Genomic DNA, 13,040 nt, shown 5'->3' on the forward strand with positions numbered 1-13,040 from the left:
GAGAGTGAGAGATTCCCAGATAAACTCTTCTCTGATCTCATTTATAATCCACACGATCACGGCTATTTTATTTGGCATACGTATGTCGAGAGGCGGCGTTTGCCGGGATGGGATGTTTAGGATCCAAATTATTATACAGCCTTCTTTAGAGAGTTATCTCCTGGGTCACCCTCTTGTCCGGGAAACACGTTGCCTTTTTTGAAGCGGTCTGTAAGCCCGAACCCTACCTGCTTCCCCGTGGGCTGCCAAATGTCACTGCTTGGAGTCATGAAAAAGGGACGAAAGGGGAAGACGGGATTTGGAAGAGTAACAGCTGTTCCAATAAAACTTGAAAAGGTCTTTTCGTAAGAATAACGTTATTTTATTTTAATTCCCGGGGAATGCAAAATAATAGGAAGCCAGGTCCCTGCAAAAGCACTGACTAAAATCTGTAAGGAAGAATGAGAGAGAAAAAGGAAGAGAAAAAGAAATAAAGAGCGAAAGAATGAGAAAGAGAGAGGTAGGGAAAACAGAGAAAAGAGAGACAGAGGAAAAGGAAAGAAAAAAGGAAGGAAGAAAAAAGAAAAGGAAAGGGAGGAAACAAAGAAAAAAGAAAAAGATAGAAAAAAGAAAAGAGAAAGGAAAAAGAAAAAAGAAAGGAAAAGCAAAAAGAAAGGAAGAAAAGGAAGGAAGGAGGGAAGAGAGGGAAATGTCATGTGTGGAAGGGGAAGCCAAGGTCGCGGTGTGGGACTGAACGACAGTGTCGCAGGGACATTGTCAGAAGGAGTGTGGGGAAGGGTCGTGAGTTCAGCGTCGGACCGGCTGGGAAATTCACGCCAATTTGCCTTGGGGAGAGTCAAGGGCTTTCGGAAATCCGCTTTCTTTTCACCATTGTGGCAAAGTCCTGAGAGGTTGGGGTCGGTCTGTTCTCTCGGTTTTCCCTGGCAAATCAAGGCCGACCCCCAAAGGGCCCCGCTCGGTAAAGCGGGGAGTCCCGGCCGGGCGGCAGGAGCGGTTGCGCCTGTGCAGCGCCGAGCACCGGCGGCGGGCACGGCAGGGCGGGCAGGGTGACCCCACGGCGAGGGGGGCTCTTTCCTCACCCGGGTGGGTGTTTCTCTTACCCAGGGGCCCTATCCTGGCCTCAGGAGGGCAGGAAGGGAGACGGGGGGGCTGCCCGGGGTGGGCAGCCGTGTCCTCCGTGGCGGGGACCACCCTCCCGCTGCCACCCCGCTCATTGCCATGGAAACCGCTGCAGCTGCAGCTCAAAGTTTCCCGGTGGCTCAGCCCCGGGTGTCCCCCACACCCCCCACACCCCCCCAGGGACCCTCCAGCCGCCCCCGCCGCCCCGCAGCTGCCGGGAGAACCCCGAAACGACCCTCCCCGGCCTCGGCCGTCGGTGGGCAGAAAAGCAACTTTGAGGCCGTTCTGGTGCCTTTTTTCCGCCGTGGGCACGGGGGTAAAAGATGGGCAGGGGGGTGGGACACCGGCCACTAACCCCCTCTCGCCCCCGTCCCCCCCAACGCTTGCTGGGGGGACGGCGGGGAGAGGATGGAGATTGGCGGCGGTGGGATGCGGGGCCGGGAGATGCCAGAGGGGAGCCGGTCCCTGCCCTCCCCGGAGCTTCGCCGGTCGCGGCCATCGGCTCCCGCATCTCCCCGGGCTCCGTGTCCCTGCGCCCACCCCCGCGGATGCGGCCAGAGCTGCGGGACCCGCAGCCCCGGCCGGGTCCCCCCCTCCCGCGGGATGCGGGGCTGCTTCTGCTTTTTCGGGTATAAGGGTAAAAGTCGGGCGGTTTCCCCGCTCGTCCCCGTGACCTAAATGAAAAAAGGAGTAAAAGGCAACGTTTACACCAGTTTAATTAAGGAGGGCTCCTGTACCTTCGGGGGGGGGATCGCATCATTTCACATCAAATATTCATACAGGAGGTTTCCCGAGCTGCTCCGTTTAATCATCCCTGCTGCCAACGAAGGGCTCTGTCTTTATGCGTGTGTGTAATTTGATTTTAATGTCCCCGCTTTTCCATCTGCACATGTCCGGAAGGTAAGGCCCCGTAAGGAAACCAGGGGCTGGGAAACACTGCTCAGCCCGGTCGGGACCCGGCCTTCACCCCCCCCCCCAAACCCGGCTCCTGCCCGGCCGGGGATGCTCGGGGTCCTCCGCACCTGCGGAGCCCTCCGCAGCCTCCCGCGGAAGGTGGGGAGCGCTCGGCCGCGGGTGCGCAGCTCCCTCCAGCCGTGTCCTCGGCTTCTTTCTCTTCTCCCCCTCCCCACCGCTCCCCCACTGAACTGTTTCGCATTCAGCTGGGTGAATTACTGCAATTATATATTCCTATTTAAAAGAGGGGGGTGAAAAGAAAAAAAACCAGGCGGAAAACAAAACACACAGGAGGAAAAGAATGTGGCGTCGACTAATTTAAACCAGTTCAAGTGGAAGGGCTGTCAATTCTTTAAGTAAATGATGCTGTGTTGATTCAGATGTTTCTCGCCGTAATTGCTGTCTGAGGGGGGAACAGCGGAGGCTCAAACTCAGCGACTCGCAGCCGGTGCGGGAGGGAAGCGCCGGGTCGGGGCCGGTTTCCCCGGGGGGGGCTCGGCCGCGCTTCTCCGCTCTCTCCCCGGTGAGCTGGCTGAATGGCCGGAGGGCTTGATCCCCCCCCTTTCCCACAGCAAGGAGTCTTTGCAGGCTCCTGGTCAGGCTCTCTGGACGGGGAAGAAGCTAAAAGGAAGGGGAAAGGGCATTTACCCCTGAAATGATGAGCCACGCTCCCCCCCTGGATGGACCCAGGCAAGACTTATCTATCAATCACACTTTTTATTGGGTGTCACCAGCTGGGGTGTTGGGAGAGAAGTGCATGTTAAATGATGCCATTAGACTGTAGTGCAACAAGCAGAGACGAGGTAATTGGCAGCAATTCTCAGACCCAGTCCGGTGACCTGTTAATCTGTTGCCACCAGCACTCAGCCAGGGGAAAAAAAACTCCACAAGCAAAAAAAAAAAAAAAAAAAAAAAAAAAGGCTGCGGAATGGAGGAAAAAGTCTTTGACTTATCTCAGACCTGGTCAGCTTGTTAATGTTCAACTCATCAAGAAAGAAGGGCTTCTGGGGGAACCCTGTCTCAGTTCGGTTTCGATCAGACTGTTGCTCCATTCGCTGAGTGTAATATATTGTCCGTGGTTTAAATTGTTCTCCCAGTTTTTTGGGATTTTTTTCTTCCCTTCCTTCATTTGGATCACATAAGGTTTGGCACCAGACTGTTGGAAGGACGAAGCAGAGGGTCTCTGCAGAGCTGTGAGTGCCGTTCAGCAGCTCTGCCTCTGCACTTCCCAGCCAGAAAGCAGCTGTGCGATGGGAAAGTTTGGGAGGTACGCGCAGGCCTTCACCCCTCCAGAAACTTGGCTCGCAGAAGCCTCCCTCCTTCATTCATAATAAAGGGTGGAAGGAGTTGCCGTCCCGCTCCCGCAGGCAGGACTGTTTGGGTGGAAGGCTTTGGATCCCGGAACAAATATCCACAGTGGCTGGAGGTGTAAAAAAGAAACTTAAACAGGCTGAAACCAACTGTTTAAAAACAATTCCTTCACAAGGTTACTTTGCATCTGAAAGAAGAGATAGGCCCTTGGGTGGCTTGAAGGAAAACATTTTTAACAGGTGACTTGGAATCAGCAGTGTTTTGAAAAGCTCGGGGTAGAAGCCACAACTCCCCCCAGATTAAAATTGTTTTACAGAAAGTGGCAATCAGAAGGCACCCACAGAGCTACCATCACGATGTATTTTTCCAGCACGAAGCGGGGGACATAAAGTGTGTTTGAGTTTGCTTTATTTTATTGCAGCTTTCCAGCCTTCCTCGATTTTTTTTTTTAAACCAAAGGATTATCAGGAGACGTCCCTAAAAAAATGATCTTGTGATCTTACCACAAATGTAGGACTGAGACCGGTGGTCCTTACTCAACAGTAAACCATTTCTGAAATGGCTGCTGGGTCGCACACAAGGAGATTCAGGGTATTTTCCATTATTCATAAATATTTCAAGCAGGTAAGTTTAGGACTTTTTTGCTGCCGATGAGCTATTCTCTCTCTCTCACACACATGCACACAGACAAGAGCTACTTAGAACACACTTGGATTTGAGTCCAAATCAATGAATAAATTACACAGATGGGTTTCATTGCTTCTATATTTGCTACATATAACAAATCAGCAAAAATGTTCAGCTCATTAGCAGGGACAATACAATGTTGGAGGGGTCAAAAGCGAGAATGAAAGAAGTGTTCATTCTTTCCTGTAATGTGACTGATGGCTGGCTGTACAACTGTGATTTATACCAGACCTTTCCCTTAATATAACATACTTCTGCGAATCTTGTGAGAAAGCCCAAAATATTAATACATGACAGAATTAAAAATAACTCCCTCAAAAAGACTAAATTACATGTTTTGGAAAGTTCCAGCTATGTGCATCTCATGACACTATTTTAATGCCGAAGAACTGTCTGTTTTTACAAGAAATAACTGCAATCCAGTAGCAGCTAAACCATTCCAGTGGGTATATGTAGCATGTTTGGGCTATACATTAAGGACCAGTAAATCTACATGCTCTAAAATAAAGGTTTTACATTTTATCTTACAAATGAAGACCAGTAAATTGTGAAAGAGCTGTGCACATATTTATAGCCCTTGTTCCACACTGGCATTTTTCCTCAGTTTTTTAGGGTGACACAAAATATCTGTCTTTTCCTGCCTATCCATTGTCACCGCAGGGTTATTAATTCAACATAAGATTGCTCTTCTGAGTGGAGCCATCAGGTCGAACGTTGGAAACCTTTCCTCTTCTGGCCCAGGGATGAGGTACGATTGAAAGGCAGCAAGTGAGCTCTTAGCTCTCATGCTAAGACTGCTGGAAGAAGTTGCCTTTTTTGATTTTTCAATGAACAGGACAGATATTGTGATAAATGAGGCTGCCTTCTGTCACGACTGGTCTCAGAAGCCTTTACATTCACTGCTGGGATGCCATACAGGTGACCTTAGAATGAGAACCCTTTCAGCTAACGGCACAGCAGGCATGCCACTGGTGAGTTTAAGGTGCTCAGGGTACACTTATGTCCTCCTGATTCTGCTTTCCTGTGGCTATTTGAGTCCAGGTCTCTTTTCGTGCTGCTGACTGATACAGACTCTGTGATGCATACATGGCCCAGAAAATCTTCCATATACCACAAAGACCGTTACCAATTATGCATCTCTTGGACCATTTCTATTTAAGGAGAACAGCTTCCAGAGATACTAGTCCACTCCTGATTTGTACAGCTAGTGATTTACCATGCGAAGGTTGGTGTAGCTCCTTCGTTTCTCTGTACACGACCATTCCTGAAACTTGCCACTGTCTCAGGGACACACACTCACTCCGGTGCACTGCTTTTGCAGAACACAGTCTGGTATTAAACTCATGTCCGCAGCGCATGCAAAGCTCCTTTCAGAACCTGAAATTTCAGATCTTTTCCTTCCTTAAACTCTGTTTAGCATCTAAGTGAGATGTAGATAGCAAGTCGGCAGGCTGGAACTAAAATGACCTTTCTTCCAATGAGTAGCAACTGTGTGTAATGGGAAAGGCAAGGGTTTTCCACAGGAGCCTGAGTCACAGCCCACTGAAGAAAACATGAAAATATTTTCCCGTGTTCTGGATCAACCCAGAGTATTGCAAGGAGAACACGAGCACTGGCCCCTGTGTGTGCAGTCTATTTTGACGTGGCCTGCGATACAGATCTGAGCGGCAGCTGAAGACCCACGGCGGCACTGAGCCCTGCTGGGGGTGATGCTCTCAGGGACTGCTACTGAGCTGGCCAAATCCCCAACTGCCAGCCTCAGTCTGGTTGGGAAATTTGACTTATACCAGCTGAAAATCTGGCCCCAGGGTATAAAAACTGGGAATATGAACTTCAGAGTTAGAATACCCCTTAATGAAAAGAGCCCCGTTAGCCTCCGAGAAGAGGGGACCGAGTCGACCACCCTGCTAATGCCTGCCCTCCGGTACCCTCTGGCAGAGAGTGTTGCTCTCTCATTCAAGTAAGATAAGTAGGAGAGATGAATATCTGCTCACAGGTATTTTCAAGCTAGTTTGGCAAACCAGAAAGAGAAATCCTTTTGCTCTGTATTTGTACAGCACCTAGCATGGTGAAGTCCTGGTCCATTACTAGAGCTGCCAAGGACTTCTATAGTACAAATAACAAGTACATAATGCATCTGCTAGAGAGCTCACAAACCTTTCATGTTATTTATGTACTAATCTGAACAGCGTGGGCCAGATTTTGATCTTAGTTATTCCGGAGTAAATGAGATACGGGTTTGGCCTTACATCCATAAGATCTATAGTCAATCAGTGTTTCTAATGTGCTCATCATGGAAATATCTTGGCATTGTGCGGCTGGCCCACTTCAGTGTGACTAGAATAGCAAAGCATTATATTAAGCAAACAGAACAGTTTGATTTATAGATTTGTGGTAAGAATAGTTCAGTTTTCCAGGGTGTTCAATTTAATTAACATTCTCCAGGGAAAAAACTGCTATTGTTTCCCTAACCACATGCCTTCCAATACAAAATAAACTCTTGCTGGTGTGTATGTGCTGCTTAATTATCCTAAATGGTTCCTTTTGAAAGTTGTCTATTGACCTGCTTCTACACTTCACAAGTGGAGCATATCCTATTCACTCAAGAGTGTGTATCTACCTGCACTTAGCAAGAAAGAGATACGAGATGAATTTTAACGCTACTAAAACAAGAACACAACCTGCTGCATGCAGCCTTCCCAAGTGGTATGTGTGAATAAGGCTGCAAGGAGATTTTATAAAGCCAAGTAAATTGCAACAGTACCTGTTAAGTCCCAATTCCAGCCACTGTTAGATATTTGCAGATGTCTGGGGATAAGTCTACAGCGAGGGGCTGTGCCTGGAGCACAAAGCAGGAGAGTGGGGGACGGTCCATCTGTTCGGCCCACTAGAGGCCAAATCCTGCTGCCAATATTCACTTTGAGCTACGCCATGGTTTTGATGTGCTGGTGTTTAGAGGGGCGAGCTGCAGTAAAAGCGGATCCTAGGCACTCGAGTCCCCCCTTGCTCACAGGGCTGTGTAAATCACTCTGCCTTTGCACCAAGGTAGTGTCTGATCCGCCGTCTCCATCTTCCAGGCGCTCTTGTTGCTTTTCAAGAGCGCTGGGGTTCAGAAGAAGGAGATGGTGGAGCTGTCTTGACTCCATTTATTCCAGCACTTAAGTGGAAACAGAACTGGGCCCAGTGAGCATTGCAGTGTGGGATGACAGGAGGGCGAGTTTTCATGTAGTTGAGTCAGTAGTGAGAGCTGGCTGTAGCCGGCTCTGACTGAACACAATAAACAATTCCACTTGCAACATGCTGTACTATTTAAGGGCTCATAGATGCCAGTGGGAGTTTTGCCTGAATAGCAGGCAAATAACAGGTCCTTATTCTCTATCATGTCTCATGAAATATCACAGCCCCACATGTGTTGCAGAGGCAGATAATGAAGTGGCGGCGATAAGAGGGAGGTGGGGAGAGGTGCGCGGAGCCACTGCCTCCCCGCTGCCGGAGGGTCCGGCTCCCTCCGGCTGGCGAGTTCCCGTCCGCGCCGGGGCCGTCCGGAAGATGCTCTACGGACGGCGTCGCGCGGGCCAGGGAAACTACGCAATTAGGGCCTGGAAACCGTGGATTAACTCTGTATGGTAAATGACATGATTGCAGCAATTCCCTTTAGATTTAACATCTATTCATCTCTGCCGCCGTCTCTCCGTTAGTTTTGCTTTCCGATGACACGTTCCCATTTTTTCTCCTTTTGTGTAAAAAAAAAAAGGAATCCAAATTTTAGGGAAAGATTAGAAATACTTTTCTCTGCTGCGCAATGTGCAAGCAATTTGTTGAATGGTCTCAGAAGACAAGCTCTGTTGCTCTCCCTCTGCAGTATGGCTGATTCAAACATAAAGCAACAGGTTAAAATCTATTCGTATGCTCATTCGTAAGATATTAAAAAATAAAACTTGTCAAAACAAGTGGCAGATTTCTTCCTAATATTATTGTATATAGTTTTCACGAATGTGGAGGCAACTTTTCTGAGAAGCACATTTTAAACACATCTCAATTATATTAAGAGTCAAGGCCCAATTTGGTAACAAGCTGCGAGACATCAAGGGTTCTCTTAATGAAGAATTCACGCTGGAAAAATGTATGTCACAAGACATATGAATAGATGCCTCCATGATTACTAACCCTTTGCTCCCCGTGCATTGATTTGTGGTTAAATGCAAATCCACAGAAAGCGATTCCGATGAGGTCCTTGACTCCAAATAGCCATTTGGGTCTCTTCGCTAGTACGCAGCGCTCCGAAACAAAGCGGCATCAGCAAAGATGCCTGAGGTTTGATTTGAATTTTGCTCTAGTTGACTGATACTATTTATACCCTGGGCTAATCAGAACCAGGGCTGTTTCATCATACTAAATGTCAGGAAAAATATATCATGTGCATCAAGGGAGAAATCTTGGCCCCACTGAAGTCAATGGCAAAACTCCCATTGATTTCACTGGGGCCAAGATTTCACCCTGAATAAAAACTCATGTTTTATACACAGTTTAAATGGCAATGGGTTTATCTGCGAGTGTTTTTGAGAATTGTTTTGGCGAAAAATATATTACTGAAATGCAATTACGTATTTATTTAGCCTTTACAGAGCAACTGATGTTTTCGCAAGCAGTGCGAAGGCATTTAAGCAGAGTACCTCAAGGCTGGACTTGTTTGACATGCAATCGGGCAACTATTAGAAGACGTAACTGAATGTGATTCAGTGTCTTCAAACACAAGTTCACTAATAAGCTCCTGGGTTTGCATCTGGATGATCCAAATGTGAATATTTTTCCTTCTGGATGACGTAATAGCTCACCAGGACTTCAGTGCAACGGATGTAACATATTTGATTTGATGAGCCTGTTGGACATGAGAAGGAGCTTGCAGTTGTCTCTCTGTCTTGCTCTCACACTAATTGAACACAGCCCCGTGGCCTACCAAGGCTTGGCGGGCTTGAGCAGCCCCGGAGAAGACCTGTTTTTGGTACTGTCCCTGGCTCAGGAGGTGGACAGAGTGTCACTGCGGGCTCCGAGCATCATCACAAAGGTCTGGGGAAGCCCTCAGCTCCAGCCTTCTTCTTCTTTTGAATCAAAGGAGTCTTGCCTTTCCTTGTTAGCACAGTAAATGAGCAAAGTGTGAGGATTTGTAAGCTTCCATAGTTGTAGAAGTTGCATTCTGTTGAGGCGATTCACAAGCAGAAAAATAGGCTTGTTTTCACTGGCTCATTAGTTCATGGTGCGTATTTCTTCAGCTGTGTACTTAATACTTTGAAAAGTATCATGGGATCAAGAAATTAGCTTTGCATTTCAGTCAAAAGAAGAGACAGTGGAAAAAAAAAGTATGTGAACAACGTTCAGTGACTGGAAAGCACCATGTTCCCACTTAGAAGCGCTTTGAAAAGATATGTTGCAGTCAATGAATCTCACTTCTTCTAACCCAACCCATAAATCTGGTGTACAAAATGTTCCCTCGTTTTGACTGGATCTATTAAAACTGATTAATTTTTCACAGTTTTGTCTGAAAACCACACTGTGGCATCGCTTCAATGCTAACTGCCCGTCTTGCACAGACACTACCAGTTCCTGAAATACTTAGGTTTCTTGTGAGTTAGAATGCGTCCCTTCCAAGTATTCACTTAGCTGATCTTGTTTAAATTATGTGAATGGACAAAATTATAGCCTTTGATGCTATGTTGCGAAAACATTTAATCTATTTTGTTTTTAGCTTCCCTTTGATTGGTACAAGAAACAAAGCATGGGAAAATAGGCAAATCATGACTTATGGGTGAATGGCTAGTCACATTTGGAGCTAATTTGTTTTCCAAACATTTATACTTCCTAAGAAACAGCTTCTCCCAAAGAATAGCTCCTGGAAGTGGGTACAGCACTGGTCAGAGAAGAGGAAAACATGACATTTGATGTAGTCACCTCGATTAAGGTCCTGTCCAATTATGTTTAACAAGACAGGGTTAGAGAACCGGCCTAAAATATACTGAGGAGAGGAAAATATTAAAGAACAAAGAAGCCTCTGGTCTCAAAGGACCAGGGAAAAGAATTTCAAACCATCTTGACGAATCAGTATAACCACAGCTTGATGGAGAGACAAAAATGGGGTAACTCTGGCTCTGAGGATTGGTGTTGAGATTAAAAAAGCAAACAAACAAAAAGCCCCTTTCACTTCTAGACCACTGACTTAACTCCATAAACCAGTTAGTCATCATCACCTGATAGTTATTGAACATGTCCTCTCCTGAACAAACTGGTGGTCTCAATATCAGCTTTAGGAGACTTATGACAGTTTCAAACAAAACAACAGTTTTCTGCTTGGCATTGCTGTTGGTCATCTCCATAGGAAGACCAAAGGACTGATGGAGCAAGCAATTAATAACAGTAAAAAATCCCAACAATAGTTCAGGTTTATTATTATTATTATTATTATTATTATTATTATTATTATTTTTATTAATTCACAAGAGGAAATTGTCTGAGGATGGCAGCAATTATACAGCCAAATAGGATTCCTGTAAAGCAGGGCTGAGATGCGGGATGCAAGACGTGGTTGGATTAGGAAAGCACCTGTGGCCGCTGCTAAATTAGCTAGCAGAGCGGGGATTGAACCAGGGCTGTCTGTGCTTTAGAGCTAAAAGCACCAGCTCCTATTGCATGAACAAAAAGAGTCCTACCTTTGCAGCCAGGGGCTGTGGCAGCTCCCACCCTGCCCGGAGATGCAGTGTGGTGGGGAGGACCAGTGACACACGCTCACCCGTGGGTTGCGTCCTTCCTTCTGGCTTGCCTGCAGCAGTTCAAATCCCTTTTGAGTAACGACTCCTCCAGAGGATGACCCACCAGCTAGGAAAACGATGTCTTTCCCAGGCAAAAGCGTGAGTTGCACCAAGGCTGAGCAAACGCCGTGTAGCGTGCAGTGGTCACAGCTCCTCTCCTCTGCCCTGGCCCTGGCAGGGACTGATAACGCACCCTCACCAGCGAGCTGCTTTTTGCACCGGGTCTGCCTTTGCTTTCCTGTCTTCTCTGGATGAGCAGAAAGAAACTGTCACAAAGTCCATCACTCCTAACTCCCTTGCGATCACTTCGCCAATGTTTAAAAAGAGGATTGTCACCAAATCCGTGGTAAGGGTTGGAACATAACACTTCATCATTCCTATGTTGGCCCTAAGGTGGTAACTTAAATGAGTTTTGTATTCTGTGCTGATTTATGGTGGCTAAATTAATGTAATAAAACTTCCCAGGCCCTTTTCATGTGTATTATTGATAAAAACACTCACTAAAAGAAATGTGAAAATCCATCTTTGTGAGCTTTAATACTTGATGGTGGCATCTGTTTTTCATTTAACAAGATGACTGAAATGAATGTAACTACAAAAATCTCAAACAGCCAAATGTGTACATATCATTGCGCAAAAACGGCAATTTCATCACTCACTGATAATCAGCCCTGATTTATTTGAACAGACTTTGAGGGTCTGACTTCACTTCTCACCCAGGGCTTGAGTTCAGCAGGAGTTTTCCTTAGGCAGGGTCTTCAAGATCTGACCCAGACATATCCATTTGCAACAACATCCACTTGAAAGGGCTTTGTACATTGCAATAGCAGAGTGAATCAGAAGAATTTAAGTTTCCATTCAGTCACAGTCTTCTGTGCTTTCACATACCTTTAGGACATTTACTAAGTGAGTACAAATATCTTCTGCATTATCTTATGACAAAATGACCTGTTTATGGAATGACACCATTTATGGATATGGAAAAACTACCTTTTATCATACATCATGTGTAAAGACTGCATAAAAGATTAAAGAATGAAGATATCTGAAAACAAGAGAGTGTGCAGTGCATTATTCAGCACCACAGAAATACAGTGTACAGGAAAAGAGGAGAGTCTCTTCAGATTGGCTTGATTGTTAGTATCGCTAAGAACAATTGAGATGTCATGCTGAAGCTGGCTGGACCGATGTATGTGGTCAGGAAAGACTTACAAGAGATGCTGCACTTACTGTGTACTGCACACAGTACACAGCTCTGTATACAAATTCATAACCGACATGCAAATAGGACAGGACAAGCGTAAGGTAAATAATGTCTCTCTGTGCATGGTGATGGAATACTTACAGTTCAATAAAGAGGGGATCAGACTGAAAGCATGGGCAGGTAAGGGCAAGGCAAATATGACTGCTAGCCCTTTTTTCCCTGGCATGACACTCCAGGTATGCTACAGCTCAAGCTGAGTCTAGAGACTTTGCTATTGCACTGATTTCCCCTTGCTTTCCTGCATGAGTGCCTTTCCAGCATAAAACCACCTAAACGCCCAACAACATGGGCTCAACGGTTTCTTGGAACAATTTCTTGGTGTAAATTGTGCAGAATTGTGCTGACTTTGTCCTCACAAATAATGCGACAACCATAATGGTGCAACCAGGACAAACTTCATGCCAAATTCATCAGTTGGGCAATGGCAGTAACACCGACTCTGGGTGCCGTGATGAGCTGTTCACCATCTCAAAAGAGGGGTAGGAAGCCTGGGCCAATGACGAAATGTTTGGTTAGGATGTGCGCCTCAGTGATTCCCCAGCTATTCCAGCTGCTTTTCCTAATGATGTTTCTTTCAGGTACCTGCCATTTCCAGTTCTGCTTAATGTGCAAAATCACAGCTGTATGGCTGTGGAATGTAATAAGGAAAGGGCCAGGTCCTTAGGAATTTTGGACCTGCAGCCTTCAAATGAGCCTTGGGGGAGTTGTCCAGGCTCAGAAGACAACCATCAGGTCCTTACCTCGAACAAATCCTCCACCATCTGCCTCATTCCACACCCTGTGAAGCCGGTGGGAGTCCAACCAGATAATTCAATAGAAATTGGCCCAGGACTCACCTAAAAATGCACCTGTTCCTTACTGCATAAAGTGATAAGCTGCAAAGGTTTGTTTTTTAATTGGACACT

At 46.4% G+C, this 13,040-nt stretch overlaps 1 long non-coding RNA gene across 1 annotated transcript; it reads right to left on the reverse strand.

Moving 5' to 3' along the window:
* Positions 1–2,237: 2,237 nt before the first annotated feature.
* On the reverse strand, positions 2,238–11,501 carry LOC138687794 (uncharacterized). The gene is made up of 2 exons (XR_011326920.1): positions 10,773–11,501; positions 2,238–2,694 (listed from the first exon to the last, which is right to left on the reverse strand). It is a non-coding gene; the product is annotated as an uncharacterized lncRNA (long non-coding RNA).
* Between the last annotated feature and the right edge of the window lie 1,539 nt (positions 11,502–13,040).

This window comes from Haliaeetus albicilla, chromosome 11 (genome assembly GCF_947461875.1).
Source record: "Haliaeetus albicilla chromosome 11, bHalAlb1.1, whole genome shotgun sequence".
NCBI classification, from domain to species: domain Eukaryota; kingdom Metazoa; phylum Chordata; class Aves; order Accipitriformes; family Accipitridae; genus Haliaeetus; species Haliaeetus albicilla.